The 17,876-nt window shown below is 46.6% G+C and overlaps 1 long non-coding RNA gene across 2 annotated transcripts; it reads right to left on the bottom strand.

Annotated features, from left to right (window-relative positions):
* Positions 1–7,131: 7,131 nt before the first annotated feature.
* LOC121162700 lies at positions 7,132–14,299 on the bottom strand. Of its 2 annotated transcripts, none has more exons than XR_005884833.1 (4): positions 13,711–14,285; positions 10,841–10,971; positions 7,226–7,348; positions 7,132–7,184 (listed from the first exon to the last, which is right to left on the bottom strand). It is a non-coding gene; the product is annotated as an uncharacterized LOC121162700 (long non-coding RNA). The 2 variants fall into 2 exon arrangements; XR_005884832.1 differs by lacking the exon at positions 7,132–7,184 and adding an exon at positions 11,741–11,906 and having other exon boundaries at positions 7,249–7,348; positions 13,711–14,299.
* Positions 14,300–17,876: the final 3,577 nt, after the last annotated feature.

A 17,876-nucleotide genomic window follows, 5' to 3' on the forward strand; every position in this document is an offset into this window, starting at 1 on the left:
CTGGGGCCCGGGGCCCGGGGCCTCGCAGCCCCGACAATAACCCCGACCTGGTGGCCTAGTGCGGGTGACGAGCGTCGGGTCGGGCTCGGGGCCCGGGGCCCGGGGCCCGGGGCCTCGCAGCCCCAATGACAGCCCCGACCCGGTTGGTGGCCTAGTGCGGGCGACGAGTGTCGGGCCCGGGGCCCGGGGCCTCGCAGCCCCGACAACGGCCCCGACCTGGTGGCCTAGTGTGGAGGCAGTGATAAAGGGAGTGCTGGTCGACCCCATGCACTCTAACGGTACTCCAGCAAGGTGACATTCAGGAGCGCGCAGACACCTAACCACCCCTGCAGCTGCCTGCCTGCTCACTTGCAAGCCTCCAGGCCCAATCTCCGAGCAGCACACGAGCCAGCCAGGTCCCAGCAGGGCTGGGACTCTCCCGCCTGCAGCTTGGGGACTTTGTCACACCCTGTCCCGGGCTCTCCACCCACTCGCTTCCCCTTGCCGGCTCCGGAGCACTCTACAGCTACAGCAAGGCTGCCTGCCACCAGGTGGAGTCAGACAGCCAGCACCAAGGAACAAAGGGACAGCACGCCGGATGCATACGGCCGGACAATGAATCCGAGAGAGGCAGGGAAATGTGTGTCATCTCCTCCCTCCCTCCCTCCCTCCCTCCCTCCCTCCCTCCCTCCCCTTGCAGGGGGTACCGGCTGGTCCCGGCCGCCAGGTCGCTTGCCTTGCCTTGCCTTGCCTCTCATTTATAACCAAACTGTGTTGTGACTGTTACTGGTGAAATGTGAACATTTTGTTTTGATTGGGGAGAATCGTGTTGGAGTAGTGAATGACCACGCATCTGCTGTGACAGCATAAATCTGACCTATCAGCACATTCTTGGGGGAAGGGGGGATACACTTGGTCACACACAGGTAAAGGGAAAAGGCAGCCAGAAAATAAAAAGGAACCACCAACATCGAGAGAGAAAAGGGAGGGAGGGAGGGAGGGAGGGAGGGAGGGAGGGAGAGAGAGAGAGAGAGAGAGAGAGAGAGAGAGAGAATGAGAATGAGAACTGAAAGGAAGGCAAAAGTAAGAATCAAAAAAAAAAAACAGGAACACAAAAACTAGGGAAGGAGAAAGACAACATAAAGGGAAGCAATGGAAGCAGTAGGGGAAACACACACACACACACACACACACACACACACACACACACACACACAAAACAAACGGCCAGACAGACACGAGTGAAAGAGATGAGGGAAGAAAATAAATCCAGAATGAGACCGCGAGAGAAAAGGCTCTAGGAAAAGGGAGAGAATGTAAAGATGAACAATGTCGAATAAAGGTGGGAGTCAGAAGTGAAATTCTTTGAGACGCAGGGGAGTGGGAGAAGGAGAGGGGACAGGTCAAAGGAGAAAGCGAAAGAAAGAGAGGAAAGCGGCGGTATTCAGCAATCAAAACAGAGAGAGGGGGAGTCTAAAAGGAAAGGAGAGATCCAAGAAGAAAGAAATAAGGAAACATCCCTAGGGAGGCAACAGATTCCCCCGCCTGGACGGAGCAGGAGAGCACCTAGAGAGACGCACACACAGTGCAGTCCCGGCCCGGTCGGTGGAAGGACGGTTTGTGCATTTGTGCAGCGCCGCGCGACCGACCGACCGCCCGCCCCGCCCCCCCGCCGCCGCCGCCGCCGCCGCCGCCGCCGCACGGGCCAGCAAGCCAGAAGCCCGACTGTGTTTACTGCGCCTGCGCTAAACCGACTGTTTCCCTCCCTCCCCCTCCCTCCTTTCCTCGACCCCCCAAACTCCACGCCAACCGCCACCCCGAGGCCCCGCGAGACTTGAGACTAGTTTACATGCGGGCGCCATCGCGGGCGCCATCTTGGCTTGGGGTTAATGGCGTACAGCCACACCCTCATTCCTTTCCCAAGCCCTTCCCCATTAACCTGATATCAAGGGTAATGGAGACTAGTAAGTGCTGGTGCCAGATTCCACCTAACCCTAACCCTGGACCAGGATGGTAAAGTACAGACATGGCGAAATTGTCACGATGTTCTGCATTCTTGGGTCTTTCAATATTTTGAAAACAAAGAGCAAGCAGAGCAGTTTGAAGTGCAGGAACCTGATTGATCCTGTCCACTTTTCCGACACCGAGTTAACGTGTTAGCATTTCAAAGTGAATTGTGGCTAGCTACCATGATGACAACAAACTAAGCTGAAACCGCAGGGAGCCTCAGGGCTGAGAAATGAGGCCTCTGACCATGGGCAATGAGGTCCTGTCTTCTGGCTGATAGTCTGGGCGTGCGAGATCACCCCAGACATGTGTAAGGTTTATTAAGGAGTCTTTATTAACCAAGCTTGGTGATAACAGAGCACTCTATAAATAGCAAGTCAAAAGTCCATATTGCAACCCAATCAATCATAATTCAAGCAAACATAATTCCAAAAAGAACAAATGGTCATTACCCTTAAGTACATTCATTGACCTTAAGATCTATGTCCCAGCTTCCGCAACCTTATGGGTCATGCTAAGACACGTGCAACACATAATCTGACACAATTAAAACCTGCAAACATTCACCTTTCCCTGGCTTCCCTGCCCACATCCCACCACTGCTAGGCCACACCTCTCCTGGAACGCATAGCCATTGTCTCATCTCAGCAGTACTCAGGGACCGTGCGCAGGGGATTACCTGTGCTGGGTCGGACAAGAGTCAAGGTAGCTGAGTAACTGAAGGACCTGAGCAGAAAGCGCAAGGCCCGCTTCCCGCGCCTTTTAAAGGGCTGGTGAGGGGAGTGGTCACAAAACAATGCAATCCCGTCCCCTCTCCGTTGACAGGTGAGCACAGGCAGGCAGGAGCAAACAGGTGGGCGGTGCGGGGGAGTGGCTGAGGATGAAATTAGAATTCCGTTGCTGTTACGCCCCACCTTCAGGGCAGGGTGGGGGGGATACAGCCACTTGCCCACTGTCAATGGGTGCTGGCTATGATGGACCGCACCCCATAACATTCCACACTTCTCTTGTAATACCTGTCAGTCATGTGTAACATCCAGCCATCGGTTCACTCCCTAATTGGCCTCCGGCTGCAGCAGAGCTGTCTCAAACCCATTGCCAGGAGTCTAATCCATCCGCACTGCAAACAAATGCCCTGGTTGTCTTTTAACTCGGCAAGTGTTTTCACTGCTGAAGTAAAGCAAGTAATGGCAGGCATCCTGGGACTGGTTTATGTCAAATATTGCTAACTATAACGCTGTGCCAGCATCGTTGCCTATTCTCATTTTTTTTTTTAAGATAAGTAGGAATGAGGAAGGTGACAGCGCAGTGGCTCATTGACTTCCATACGACAGGATTCCATACTTGTGCTGGTTTATATCCAATACAAGAGGTAAAGAAATTGCAAAAGGTAATACAAGAGGTCCTCGCCTGGAATGCGCCCTGGGATCCTGTACAGGCGCCGGTTCTAGTCCCAGCAGCTCCATTTCCCTTCCATCTCCCGGCTTGTGGCCTAGGAAAGCAGTCGAGGATGGCCCAAAGCCTTGGGACCCTGCACCTGCGTGGGATACCCAGAAGAAGTTTCTGGATCCTGGCTTCGGCTCAGCATAGCGGTCACTTAGGGAGTGAATCATCGGATGGAAGATCTTCCTCTCTGTCTCTCCTCCTCTCTGTATATCAGACTTTCCCATAAATAAATAAATCTTGAAAAAAGAAATTCAATGAATATGTCAAACAGGAAATAAATGAAAGTGGACATTCTTAATCATAAATTAAGAATACATTGGAGGAAATTAAAAATACAGTGGATAGTGTACATAGCAGAATGAGGACAGCAGATGAAAGAAGCTAAGATTTGGAAGATACTCCCTGTCACCAGGGGAAAATAATCAAAAGTATGGAAGCAGACCTGGGAAACGCTAAAAAGTACAGAAGGAGATGCTGTATTTCAACATGTGTAAAATGAAATAGTAAGGCAAAATTCCATGCTTTGTAAAAAATTAGAAAACAACATCCAGGTGGGGCAGAGAACTCCCAACAGGCTTGACCAAAAGTGACCACGACATAAGATAATCTAGCTTTCTTCCACTGGGAACAAGGAAAAAATTCTTAATTGTGAATGTTGAAAAAAAAAAAAGCATTGACGTATAAAGGAATGCCAGTTACATTCACAGCACACCTCTTACAGTAAACTCTACCCACCAGAAGAGAATGGAGTGACTTATTCCAGATTCTAACAGCAAAAAATTATCACCCCAGGATAATCTACCAAGAAAAGTTTAACTCTCCAAAAATGAAATAAAATTCGTCCACAGTAAGGAAAAGTTAAAAGAATGTCTCTCTTTCGAACATGCCCTACAAAGGATACTGACACGTGTTCTGTTGACAGAGAAGGGGAATAGCACCCAACCAAACAAAAGGCAAATGTGCATCCCAGTGCAGTAATGGAAGAATGCATCGACGCACAACCCATTGCTGCAACAACAGGGCTATGTAACTGTATGTCAGCACGCCCTGCTGCATTCTCACTTAGGGATAGCAAGGCCAAGACAGGCTGGCCCCAAGCAGCTCCTGTTTCTGATGGGGAAGCCAGGGTACCGGGCAAATTACCATCCACGCACATTAACCAGGAGGCTACATGGCTTAAAATCATCAATCATCTAATTGTTACTTACAGGAAATATAACTTATCAAGACAGATAAAAATCTCACTCAAGGATTTTGACTTTTTTTTAGTTTTGTCTCTTCCAAGCACTGTTTTCCTTTATTAAACTCTTAACTGACACTAAAGTCAATATGCAGTATCATTTTGTTCAAGATTCTTCATTTGCATTTCTTCAGTGCCGCATTAGTGATTCAGTAGCATTTTCTTTAACTTCATGGTGTTGTAAATTTCTATCTTTCTTCCTTCCTGTTGTTGCTTTGGTTTTGTGGTTTTTCAAAAAACAGAGATGTCTAGCAGCTGTGTAATAGAGGCAGTCATTTCCAGCTATGAGGAGACAATGCAGTACAATTTCTACATCCAGATCAAAGACTCCTGATAAAACTAATTATACCTTGACAATAGGATGCTGGACTGCCTGCCATTGTCCATGTCTGCAATGATGGATATATGACTATTTATGCAAAGTTAGAATATAGGAATAATATGGGGGAATTAAGTGGTAAATCCCAGGGCCTCAGAACAGTAGCAGAAAATGGCAATAAATAAATAAATAGGTTACAGAAGCCATTGCTCCTTACGATCAACATTTTCCGGAGTTGTTAAATGATACTTACACCTGGTTTCTAAACTTTCACTTGGTCTTAGATTCCTGAGCAAAAGCATCTTGGGGTCCTGGCTTGTAGCCTCATTTCTCCAGCATCCGCTCTAAGATGGAAGCTGATTCCATTGTGAAGGACTCCCAGGATGTGCAGTTGGACCTCCAGACCTTTTACCAGGGATATGGCTGGCCACACTCAAAAGACCAAACAGCCAGGTCACATAGAGGCCTCAAAGCACAGCCAAAATGAGAGCGTACATTCATTTCACAGCTGCACCCACTCTGCCATGCACACAGTAAACAGGCAACTCTTCCATCCCATTCTCACCAAAGTAAAAAGCAGGTCAATTCATACATCGTCATGTCTTTCCCTTTTTTTATGATGTATTTATTTTTACTGGAAAGGCCAATTTAGAGAGAGAAGGAGAGACAGAGAAATATCTTCCACATGCTGCTTCACTCCCAAAGTTGCTTCAGTAACCAGAGCTGAGACAATCCAAACTCAGGAGCCAGGAGCTTCTGTTGGGTCTCCAACATGGGTGCAGGATCCCAAGCTCTGGGCTGTCCTCTGCTGCTTCCCCAGGCCACAAGCAGAAATCTGGAAAGGAAAATAGGACAGTCGGAACATGAAGCAGTGTTCACATGGCACCCTCACGCATGCAGGACACGGAGTCACTGAACCCACATGCCAGGCCTGACCTTATCATTCTACCTTATCTCCCAGCAGAAACGCAGTCAGAGCATGCCTGCTGCTACAGATTTCTCGCTAAGTCCATGAAAGTTTTAGAGCTAAGTATGCCCTTGCTAACATTCTAAAGGATACATAATGTCTACTTGATCAGAGAGCAGACGCATAAAGAGTTAGCTGGACAGCAGGACAGTTAGAAATGGTTCTGCCCTACTGTGCCATCAGGGATGCCCTCCAGATCCATTGGGCCCCCGAGCAGTGCTTGTTTGTGATGGGGGAAGCCAGGCTACTGGGCAAACAGGTGCCTGTAATAGAAGCCGCACTTGGAAGAGCAGGGCTATGGGAACAGAGCCACCCTGGGTGTTAAAGAACTCCTGGGTCAGAACCACAGCACCTATAGGACTGAAACTAAAGAGCCCTTTGCTCTGCCCCGGCTTCCGTGTAAATATTGGGTCAGTGACACTGCAGGTAAAACAATCAATTACCATTGACATACAATGTCTTTGTTTTACTAGTCTCATAGTCCGAATGCAACGAGGTGATGGGGAGTGACCCCCAAGGAGGCACTGACACAGCCCTTGTTTCTGCTAGTCCCTTATGTAGATAGGCCCAAGATTCACTGCAGCTTTGCAAAAAATTCATCCAGCCCATGCCTTGCTTTGCTCCCCACTCCATGCTCATGTTTGTGTCCAGCCACCTCAGCCCCAGGGGCCAGGACACCTGTCCTGTGTTCACTGCCTGCACCCCATTACCTGGCCATCCTCTGCGAATCCATTCACATTTAGTTAAACTGATTTGGTGATGAAAGCTATATTCTGATATAAATTACTGAAAACTATCCACATATCCACAGCCCATGTGGGGTGCTAGCAGCAGAGGAAAGCCTATCCTGCTACGCCATGGCACTGGCAGAAAAGCATCATACTTTTATAAGCCAAAGTAATGATTTGGGGATATATCACCAATATGAATCACAACATCAATGAAAATCTGCTATCATTATGGAAATAAACAGTGAACCAAGCCTCGGAGCTAGTGGTTAAGATGACACTTGGAGCAGCTGCATCCCATCCAAGTAACAGTCTGAGCTGACGCTCTGCCCGCTTGCAGCTCACTGCTGAGGAAGACCTGGAGAGGCAACAAGTGAGGGCCCAGCAGATCAGGTCCCCAAAACAGTCATCACACCTTGCCCGGTCACAGGCTGGGTGGCTCCACAGTCGTCCCACCATGCTCTGGTTGCAGGCTGGGTGGCTCCACAGTCATCACACCTTGCCCAGTCACAGGCTGGGTGGCTCCACAGTCATCACACCTTGCCGGGTCACAGGCTCCTTGCAGCTGTTCACACTGTCTGTGATGCTCACAGTCTGGTCTTGCAGCAGTCCCTACATCCATCACAGCCTTTGGACTGGGCATTTCATTGAGCAGACTCCTCCTGACAGACACAGGAAAATGTGGAAATTCAAGTTATTATGGCTGCAACCCAAAACTGACATTTCATGAAAACAGGCTGCCTTCATTGACTCAGGCACCGTCAGATTATTTTCATACATCAGTATCTACAAAAACTCAACAGCAGTGGGAGAGGAACACTTCAACATACGCAACTAGGCACCGTGGCCTGATTCTCTATGACAAAAGTTCGTCTTCCTACAGAATCACTACTAAAGTCAATGCTTTTGGAGCAAAGTGTTGTATCTAGATGGCCTTTAAAATGAATGCAAATCCCGTGAACGTGTTTCGGAGCATGAGAACTGGATTATGCTTATTAAACAGAAGTTTATCTTTTGAGACAGAAGCCTGCATTGGTCCTGCTCCATCACATAATGTCTGGCATTTGGCTCAAGCACTGAATTATCTCTGGGTTTAAAGATATTGTGGTAGTGCTGTCTCTGAAACGATATCTACCTCTCAATCCTTGCAGATTCTGAAAATTTAATTTTGTGTGTAACAGTGTGCCATTTCACATGTACGAATGATATTCTACACTTATTAATTTTTTCGACAGATATTAGTATTGATATTGATCAGCTAAGACAGACAACAGTGACAGGTGCGGTGGCCTAGTGGCTAAAGCCCTCACTTTGAATGCGCCAGGATCCCATGAGAACACAGGTTCTAATCCCGGCAGCTACACTTTCCATCCAGCTCCCTGCTTGTGGCCTGGGTGGGAAGTCTGGCCCAAAGCCTTGGGACCCTGCTCCCTGTAGCAGACCTGCAGGAGGTTCCTGGCTCCTGACTCCAGATCAGCGCAGCACTGGCCGTTGTACTCACTTGGGGAGTGAATCATCACCGGAGGATCTTCCTCTCTGTCTCTCCTCCTCTCTGTATACCTGGCCTTGTAATAAAAATAAAAATAAATATTAAAAAAAAAGGGAAAATAGTGGTAGTCACAAATAAAAGCTAATGATAACATATTTTTCCTTTATAATCCATAAATTGGCCCCAGCGAGATAGCATAGTGGTTAAGCTCCACGCCTTGCACGCACCAGAATCCCATACGGTCGCCAGTTCTGATCCTAGTGGCCCTGCTTCCCATCCAGCTCCCTGCTTGTGGCCTGGGAAAGCAGTCAAGGATGGCCCAAAGCCTTGGGAAACTGCACCCGCATGGGAGACCTGGAGGAGGTTTCTCTCTCCTGGCTTCAGATCGGCACAGCACCGGCCGTTGTGGTCACTAGGGGAGTGAGTCATTGGAGGATCTTCCTCTCTGTCCCTCCTCCTCTCTGCATATCTGACTTTTCAAGAAAACTAAATAAATCTTTAAAAAAAAATCTTTACATCGATATGAAGATGGAAGTTGCAAAATAGACAAATATTGGCACACTCCATCTTCACATGATGGAACAAGTACCAGGAAGTAAGGAATGGGAAAGGGGACTGTCAGGTTTGGGGGGAGGTTTTGCTCCTACCATTACAGACAACGCAGAATGTTGGCTCCCCACTAGATGGCGCCACTGCTGGAACGCGACATTTGTCCTTATCTGCACCAGTGACTTCCTAAGCTGCCTTTCCAGGGTCCACTAAAAGGAGTAAGAGAAGTTGGTGCCAAACTAGTACAAGAAAACAGGACAATCTTTTAACACAGAAGCACTTCTGTTGGTGATGCTAGCTATTACCATGACAACCTCCTCCCGGGCAAGTAATTGTATTTGTTGGACTTACATTCCTCATCCACTGGTTAGCAGACCAGTAACCTGGGTCAACGTCACAGTTCTAGTATAACTTACATTATTTACTTGTGAGATCCTTATGATCTTAGGGGACCTCTTAAGCCTGCAGAGGAGGGGATGATATTAAATGACACTTATCAGACAGGTTCGATGGCATACCCAGCTGCATAGGATATGGGGAACGCTGTTTCCATGCACATCCGCAATCATGGCTGATGGCTCTTAACCAGCAGCAAGGAACCGCAGCTGTTTCTATCCAAGCCACTGGATTTTATTGTCATATTCTTAACCAGACTCATTCAAGACATATAGATATAGGTATAGATATAGATATATATACTCACATATGTGCGGGAAAGCCTTAGTCATGTCATTGGATACATTGAGGATGTGTTGAGGATAGCCGTGTGACAAGTGCACGAGTCACTGTACTCTAAGCCTGCAGCAGGAGGCCCATAGTGATTCCCTTCAAATGGGACTAAGCAGCCCAGCTTCTATCACCTTGCATGCAGCAGGGTGGTCTCCTCCAGCTCCTGAAATCCTTCAGCAGCCTAAACAAAACCATCTGTGGAAATTAGTAACGGCACTCAAAGCACGTGAGATTTGGCAAGGACAGGTTGCTAACCAAAGTGGTTTCTTTCCATTTACCACCAAGAAAAAGCAGGCAGTTCCTATATAGGAATAGATCATCAGGTTTGGCTCCCAGTACTAGGTGTTCTTTCTACCCTTGCTTAAATTCTAGCACTAACATTAATTTGTTTTTCCACACAGTCTTTAAATGTTTTAAGAGTCCATATATGTGGGCCTGGCGGCGTGGCCTAGCGGCTAAAGTCCTTGCCTTGAATGTGCCGGGATCCCACATGGGCGCCGGTTCTAATCCCGACAGCTCCACTTCCCATCCAGCTCCCTGCTTGTGCATCACATCAATCAGAGCAAGCACTTGTATGCAGAGCCCAGCAATTTGGAATTGACCATGTTGTTTTTGGAAGATCAACTACAACCTATCAATCAAAGACTTTCATTAAAGTGTGACTGGGAATATACCCCCTTTTGTGGTATTCCCGTTCGTTGGAATCAATCTTCATTACCTTGGGATAGCACAAGACAGCATTTGTGTGCCAGGAAAATGTTTCTGGTCAATAGTTCAAACTGGAATGAGAAATTGGATCCATTCTCAGGGAAGTTACACAAGGTTCCAGGTACCTGGTTTTGAGGAACATATGTTCTCTGTTCCTTTTTACCAATGGCTACTTTACGGGAGAGTAGGAATTATTATTTTGATCATACTTACATAATGCCTTTTTGCATTATATCTGCTTAGTGTGCAAGAATAGACCCAATGATACCAAGCAATGACGTAACATCACTACAGCGTTAATATGTTTATGCCTTGTAATTCACAACAAAGAGGAAAGGACAGAATAATTGGCAAGGTGAATGCATTCGTGGAACTCTGCAACCTCCTAAGAAACACCTGCATCCTGTCATGAGAAGAACCCTGATTCTGAAACACCAGGAGGCAAACAGGAGATAGGAATGGTCTCGGGGTTTTGAGAATTCCCAGGAAGGACAGTTACCTTCGAGGCATCCTGTGTACTGTCTACATAGAAGTGATAGGATTGGAATCCTGGGATTTTGCACTATAAACACTGTTAATTTTTAACTGATCCATATCAGAAAATAACCCACATTATGTATTTATATCATGTATATATTGATTTTCCCATAGATACTTGCTATTTACAATTCATGCTTACTTTGTTCAATGCACTTGCTGTTCATTCCAAGAGCTGGGCGCCCAACTGGATGTTAAATAAAAATCATTTCACCTTCCTTGGAGTCTCACAAGATTTTTCTTGAACTCTTACAATGCTTGGAAACCATTCACCTGTGAAGGAATTCATAGAACACATAGGAATTAGGAAAAAAACTACTAATACAAGAACTCCATTAAGAACTAAACAAAGAATCTAACCAGAATGTTTTCAAATATTAGTGCCAACAAACGTGCAAAACTTATCACTAGTGACCAGGGACATGGTAAAAAACAAATTGGTCATCTCACTTTATCTGGGAAAGATGTTATCAGAATCATTACAGACACACTAGTGGAGCTGTGGGGAGGAGGGAATCCTCATGTGATGGCGATAGAGCTACAAAGAAGCACACCCAGTGAGAGCAGCGTCAGCTTGCTCTAAAAGCTTCAATGCCATCTCCTCTGTGCATAACTGAGAAAGAGGAAAGCAGCCCGGATCCCTGTCCTCCTGGACTCACTGGAGCGTCATGCACAGCAGGCAGGGGAGGGAAGCAAGCCAGGTCTCCATCGACAGGTGAATGGATGAAGGAAAAGGTTACAAATACACGGTGGAATAGTACTCAGTTACAAGAGTCAGATCTTAGCATCTGCTGGAAAAGACATGGATCTGGTGATCACTCTGCCCAGGACGCTAAGCCAGGTACAAAAAGGCAAATACTGAAGGGTTCCTTTAGTGCATAGGAGGCGTTTTTAGAAGCTCATCAGAAATTACAATGATGATTACTAAAAGTAACTAAGTGTGTTGAGGGAAAGGTGACAGAAGGGCTCTGGATACTGGGGAGAAAATACAGTTAGATCAAAGCGTAGGGGCAGGTATTTACAGTAAGAGTTAGGGTGTTACCTGGGTGCCAACACCACATGTTGGAAGTGCCTGGACTTCAATCTAGGCTCAATTCTGGCTTCCTGGTGATGTGCACCTTGGCAGCCAGCAGCTCAAGCAGCTATGGTCCTGGATGGAGCTCTAGAAGCTGGGCTTCAGCCTGGCACAAACCTGACCATGTGGGCACCTGCACTAAAACAACAGGTGGAATATATCTGTGTATATGTGTGTGTCTTTCAAGTGAGTAAATTAAAAAGGAAAGTAAACAACAACAACAATCTTTCAAATGAGTAAATATAAAAAAGGAAACTGCACTGCTGCACGGGGTTATCTCTCAGAACAATGCATCACAGCCCCAGACAGATGGTAAGCCTCAAGCAGAAGGAAAGTGACAACAATGCCTCAACTCAGGACTGAACTCTACACCAAGAAATCTCTTCAGCTGCATACATCAACCCAACGTCGATATTAAAAATGAGGTATTCTTTTTAAGAAAAATAGTAAGGGATAAAGGATGCCAGAATTAAAAAAAATAATAAAGATGATAATCTGTCTCAAACACACAGAGGCCGCTGAAGACATCATGGTGTAAATTAACTCATGTGTGTATTGAAAAAGGCACTTGGGCTAGTGTTGTGGTGTAACAGGTCAAGCTGTCACATATGACCACAGTGCCAATTCGAATCCTGGCTTCCTATTTCACTTTTAAGGGATTTCTTTAGTTTTTGAAAGGCAGAGTTACAGAGCAGGACAGCCAGATCTCCTGTCAGCTGATCCACTCCTCTGCAGGAGTGCAGCAGCCAGGGCCCAGCCAGGGCCCAGCCAGGGCCACCCCAGGAACGTGGAGAGCCATGCAGGTCTCCCACACAGGTGGCTGCAAGCACCTGGGCCTTCTTCTGCTCCTTCCAAAGCGCAAGGATCTTATACAGTCTCCAGTGTTTAGGCTAGTCTACTCCACTTCCCATCCAGCTCCCTGATGTTTGCCTGAAAAAGCTACATAAGATGTCCCGAGTCCTCGGGCCGCTGCATGCATTCCTGGATCCTGCTTTGCCCTGGGTGGCCTTTGTTATTAGGGCCATTTAAGGAGTGAACTAGCACAGGGCAGACTCTCGGCCTCTCCCTCTCTGCCTGTAACTGCCTCTCCAATAAAGTAAAGAACTCGTCACAAGGAAATAAGGACAGAGATGCCCCGCTCCACTGTTCACCCCTGAATGGGTCGTGACGGCTGAGAACAGGGACAGGCAAAAACCAGGAGACTCCAACACGTTCTCCCATGGAGGAGAACCTAAGCACTGGGGCCATCTGCCACAATGTCCCTTTTTCATTAGTAGAGAGAGATCAGAAGTGGAACAAGCAGGACTGGAGCTTATACTCACATGGGATTTCAACATTGTAGGCAGGGGCCTAACACACTGCACCACAATCCCAGCTGCTACAGGAAACCCACGGAGATGCTTCAGAACAGATACAGAACAGCTAAAGGAAGTGATGTCATCCTGAGAGATCATAGGTATTTTCAAGTCTGTGCTGGGGAGATGAGAAATGGAAAGAGACTTAAAACCTTCCGTGACAATTTAGAATGCAAGCCAGCACAGCTGGATTATGGAGGAAAAGGGAATAGAAAATATGGGCTTAGAAACAATGTGAAACTCTCCCTGCATTTTGTGAAAAGCCTCATTTACACTTTCAACTTGCTCAAAATCTCAAAAAAAAAAAAAAAAAAACCTGTTCAGGACAAATCATGACCAAGTTACCGTAATCTAAACTTGAAGAGAAGATCTTGAATGTGGCCAAAGAAAGAACAGCACAGAGCATAGTAAGGTGCAAGCAGGAATGCATAGCAGCTACTTCCCATCACACATCAGGACACCATCACCCAGGGCCACAATCCCCCTCCTAGAATTCACTGCCCCCGGATCTCCTGTGAACTGGACACTCAGAGCAGGAGTAGGAAGCCAGCAGCCCCATGCGGGAAACAGGACATCACTTACTAAACCAGCACTGCACTTCGCAGAGTCCTCAGGGAACCGGGCAGTGCTGTCGATGTGCTCATCTCCAGCTGGGGCTCTCAGCGCCAGAGCCAGCATGTGGTTTCACACACCTCGCAGTGCACCTCCCCGGGAGCCTGTCACTGCACAGCCAGCACACACGGCCAGCTCGTCCAGGCAGCTCCTTCCCCTTCTGTTCCAGGAGCACACGCCAGTCTCCGGCGCCGCGGGTCTTCTGGCAGAGTGATCACTGACATCGCGCTGTCTTCCTCACCCTTTCCCAGCCAGAGGATGCAGCGCCATTGTTCTGCAGGTTCCGTCTGCATGGGGTGGCGCCCGCTGAGATGCACCGCTGGGTCTGCACTCACCGCGTGGGGAGCACCACTCCACTCCACTCCGGGGCCTGCAAAGCCCACAGGACTTCTCTCTGTCTCTCATCCAGCTCGCCAGGACGTGAAACCGACTGCACAGCCTGTGGATGATCCCCAGCAGAGACACAGAGCCTGGAATTCAGAGAGGAAATGGCGAGAAAGCACAGGAGACCCTGGAAGGACCCTTCCCAGGCGCTTGCTGATGACGTCATCGGGAGACTACATTTCCCAGGAGGCTCAGCTCTGGTTCCTTAGGAACCTAGTAATGATCTTGCTATCAGGATAGAGACCTAGTGCGTCAGAACTGGTCCTTATCCAGATAGCAGAGACGTGAGAATCCGGTTCTGTGTTGACTCAAATTCTTTTTTTTTATTTTTAAAGATTTATTTCATTTTTATTGGAAAGGCGGATATACAGAGGGGCCCTGTTGACTCAAATTCTGACGAAGTCTGGATTTTGCTAAGGAGTAAAATTTTTATTATTCCTGAAATGCCTGTTCTTCAAGTCCTCGCCTTTAACACGCCAGGATCCCACATGGGCGCCGGTTCTAATTCCAGCAGCTCAATTTTCCATCCAGTTCCCTGCTTGTAGCCATGGAAAGCAGTGCAGACCAAAGCCTTGGGATCCCGCACCCGTGTGGGAGATCTGGAGGAAGTTCCTGGCTTCAGATTGGTTTACCTTTGGCCGTTGCAGTCACTTGGGGAGTGAATTATTGTACATAAGACCTTCTCTCTCTCTCCTCCTCCTCTCGTATATCTGCCTTTGTAATATAAATAAATATTTTAAAAAGATGTTCTCACACAGAAGATTAATTTGTGACTCGGCACTGGATTGAGTTGCATAATGGAGAACAGTGCTTTCGGATGTGTGGTAACGCAAAAGTTAGCATGCCATAATCCATGTGCTATGTAAAAACATTGGACCCCAAAATGCTAAATTCTATGACCGAGAATGGATCGTCTATTGATATTTTTATTGTTGTGGTTCTCTCTGGTGGCCAGTAGGAGGCACCATTTCTCCACAAATCGAGAGTTTCCTAGCTTTGTATCAGTTGAGCCACTTAGACCTTTAAGTCTATGACCGTGAATCAACAATAAGGCACATTAACAATTGTGGATGTCCATAGGACATGTTCATTGCAACACAATCAATAATTGCAAAAATGTGGAAGTAATCTAGATGCCCATTAGCAGAAGATTGAATAAACAAACTGTGCTTCATCTAGGCTATGGAATTCTACTCACCTATTAGAAAGAATGAAATACAACAATTTGAAGGCAAGTGGACCAAAATGGGGAGCATTTTTCTTAGGTAAAGAGACAACTGGAAAAGGTCAGATATCATATGTTTGCTCTAACATGACAGCCACTAAGCATACACAACAGCAGCAACATAGAGAACAAACAAACACGTGAAACCCTACAATGGAAGGATGCAGCAGAGGCCAGGCTACCAGGACTCAGGGAAAATCGACCGCATGCATCTCTACTATGGAGTAAAAGTAGGCATACACTTGTTTTTAAGAGACTGTGCCCTGGTCATGCTCAGTGTTAGCATAGCTAGGGCATGTTTTGCTCGTCTTCTCAGGGAATGGCTGTGTCAGTGGGGCGGGGAGGGAACTTGGCAAGAGGGATGGGAAATCCAAGTGCTTATTAAACTGTGTCCTAAAACAAAATTTTACAAGTATCAATTAGAATAAAGATGTTGAAAAGATAACAAAAAATAAATGATTTTTGAGAAAAGTACCAACAGCACGCTTTGGAGAAACACAAGTCATCAATAAATGTTACTGGCAAAAATATATGTCAATATATAAAATAAAATTAGATTCATACCTCATAAAAATGATCTCAAGCTGGGTCCAAGACCTAAATTCATGTCCTGACACTATGAAATTGTTACAAGAAAATGTAGGGGAGATACTTGAAAACATCAATGAGGGTGGTTGTTTTTTAATGAGACTCCAAAGATCAGGCAACAAAAGCAAAAGTAGGATAGTTAAATTTAATATAAATCAGAAATGTATGCATAGCCATGGAAACATCAAAAGAGTGATTAGACACATGACAGAATGGGAGAAGATTCTTGCATGCTCCTTACTCAACAATATATTCACATCTACAACAAGAGAAGCATTTAATAAAGAAATGGAACAAGAAACTGAATAGACAATTCTCAATATTACAAATGGAAATAGAGAACAAAAGTAAGGGAAAAATGCTTAACATAACTAGCTATGAAAATGCATTTTGCAACCCCAAAGAGACACTGTGCACAATAGGCTAAGCCAGTATGGGTGCTGGTTCAAGGACCTGACAGCTCCCTTCCAATCCAGCTTTCTACCAATAGCTTGGGAAGCACCAGAAGATGGTTCAAGTGCTTGGGTCCCTGCACCCACTAGGGAGACCCCAAGTTCTTCATCGCTGGCTTTGGATCAGCTAATCTTTGGCTGTTGTGATCTTTTGGGGAGGGGACCAGTAGCTGAAAGATATTCTCTCTCTCACTCTGCTTTTCAAATAAAAAATTAATCTTTTTTTAAAAAATGATGAAGATATATCACTTCAACACAATCTAAATAGCTCTTACCCTCAAAAGAGCAACACACACCAGCAAGGATGTGGTGAAGGGCAACTTCAACACACCATTGGCTTGTTGTCCGTGAGTGTGGAAACTATGGGAAATAGTGTGGAGACTTCCTTAATGGCTAGGGATACAAGTGTCGTATGATCTAGCAGTCCTAGTACCAGATATAGACCCCAAAGTCATAAATCCGTTGCCTCAAAAACATACCTCATTCATTGTGTTAATGTACATTAAAATAATCATTTATTCCATAGGCATGGTTACAGAGAGAGAAAGAGAGAGACAGAGAGGTCTTTGATCCAGTGGTGCACAGCCCAGCAGGCTGCAATGGCTGGGGCTGGGCTAAGCCAGGAGCTGCTTCTGTGTCTCCTACGTGGTAGCAGGGGTACAGGATGCACGTCACCCTGTATTATCTTCCCAGGTAAAGTAGCAGGGGACTGAACTGGAAGTGAGGTCTCTGGGACCTGACCCAGTGCTTACCTGGGATGTTGGCCCTGCAGAGTAGCTCAACCTGGCGCACCTCAGTTCCAGCCCCAGCACCAGGTTTATGGCAGCACTGTTGCTCACAATAGCCCAAACATAGACTCTGCCATCCCTGGATGAGTGGAGCCTTGCACCCCTGTCTGCCGGCAGCCATCAGGTAAGCCAGGCTGGGTGCCTATGAGTGCAACCAGGAGTGATGGAGAAGGAACAGTCAGATGTGATTCTCTTTCTCTTTAGAGTCCACGGTGGGCAGCACCTTTAGCTGGCTGTGTGGTACAGAGTGCCATGCGCCACTGGGCTGCAGACTGGGATACATGGCCAGGCAGGGTTATACCATATATAAGATTCCTGTGCAGCATCATGTCCACAAGCGCACAGTTCCTAAGCATATCATGCCGTGAACCAGCCAAGTGCACAAAGCCTTCAGTCTGCTGCCAGGGGGTGAGTCAGGCACCTCGATGGAGCTCCAAGGACCCACGTTCATTCTAATTCATGCTCCTGTTTCTGGTGATGCATGCCATTGATAATCTGGCTAAAGCTGCATTGGAACTAGATTGCTTTAGATAGTACAGACATTTTAATATTATTAATTCTTCTATTCCACAAGAAAGGAAGAACTTGGTAAGAATTGTGTGTCTTTCATGATTTCTTTGCCTCCTTCCATATCTGGAATTCATCTTATCTCACTTTACTATGACATTGGCCCCAAGTACTTTTGGCTTTAACACAATG

The sequence above is a fragment of the Ochotona curzoniae genome, unplaced genomic scaffold, assembly GCF_017591425.1.
Source record: "Ochotona curzoniae isolate NIBS_2020 unplaced genomic scaffold, NIBS_Ocur_1.0 contig_533, whole genome shotgun sequence".
Taxonomy (NCBI): Eukaryota; Metazoa; Chordata; class Mammalia; order Lagomorpha; family Ochotonidae; genus Ochotona; species Ochotona curzoniae.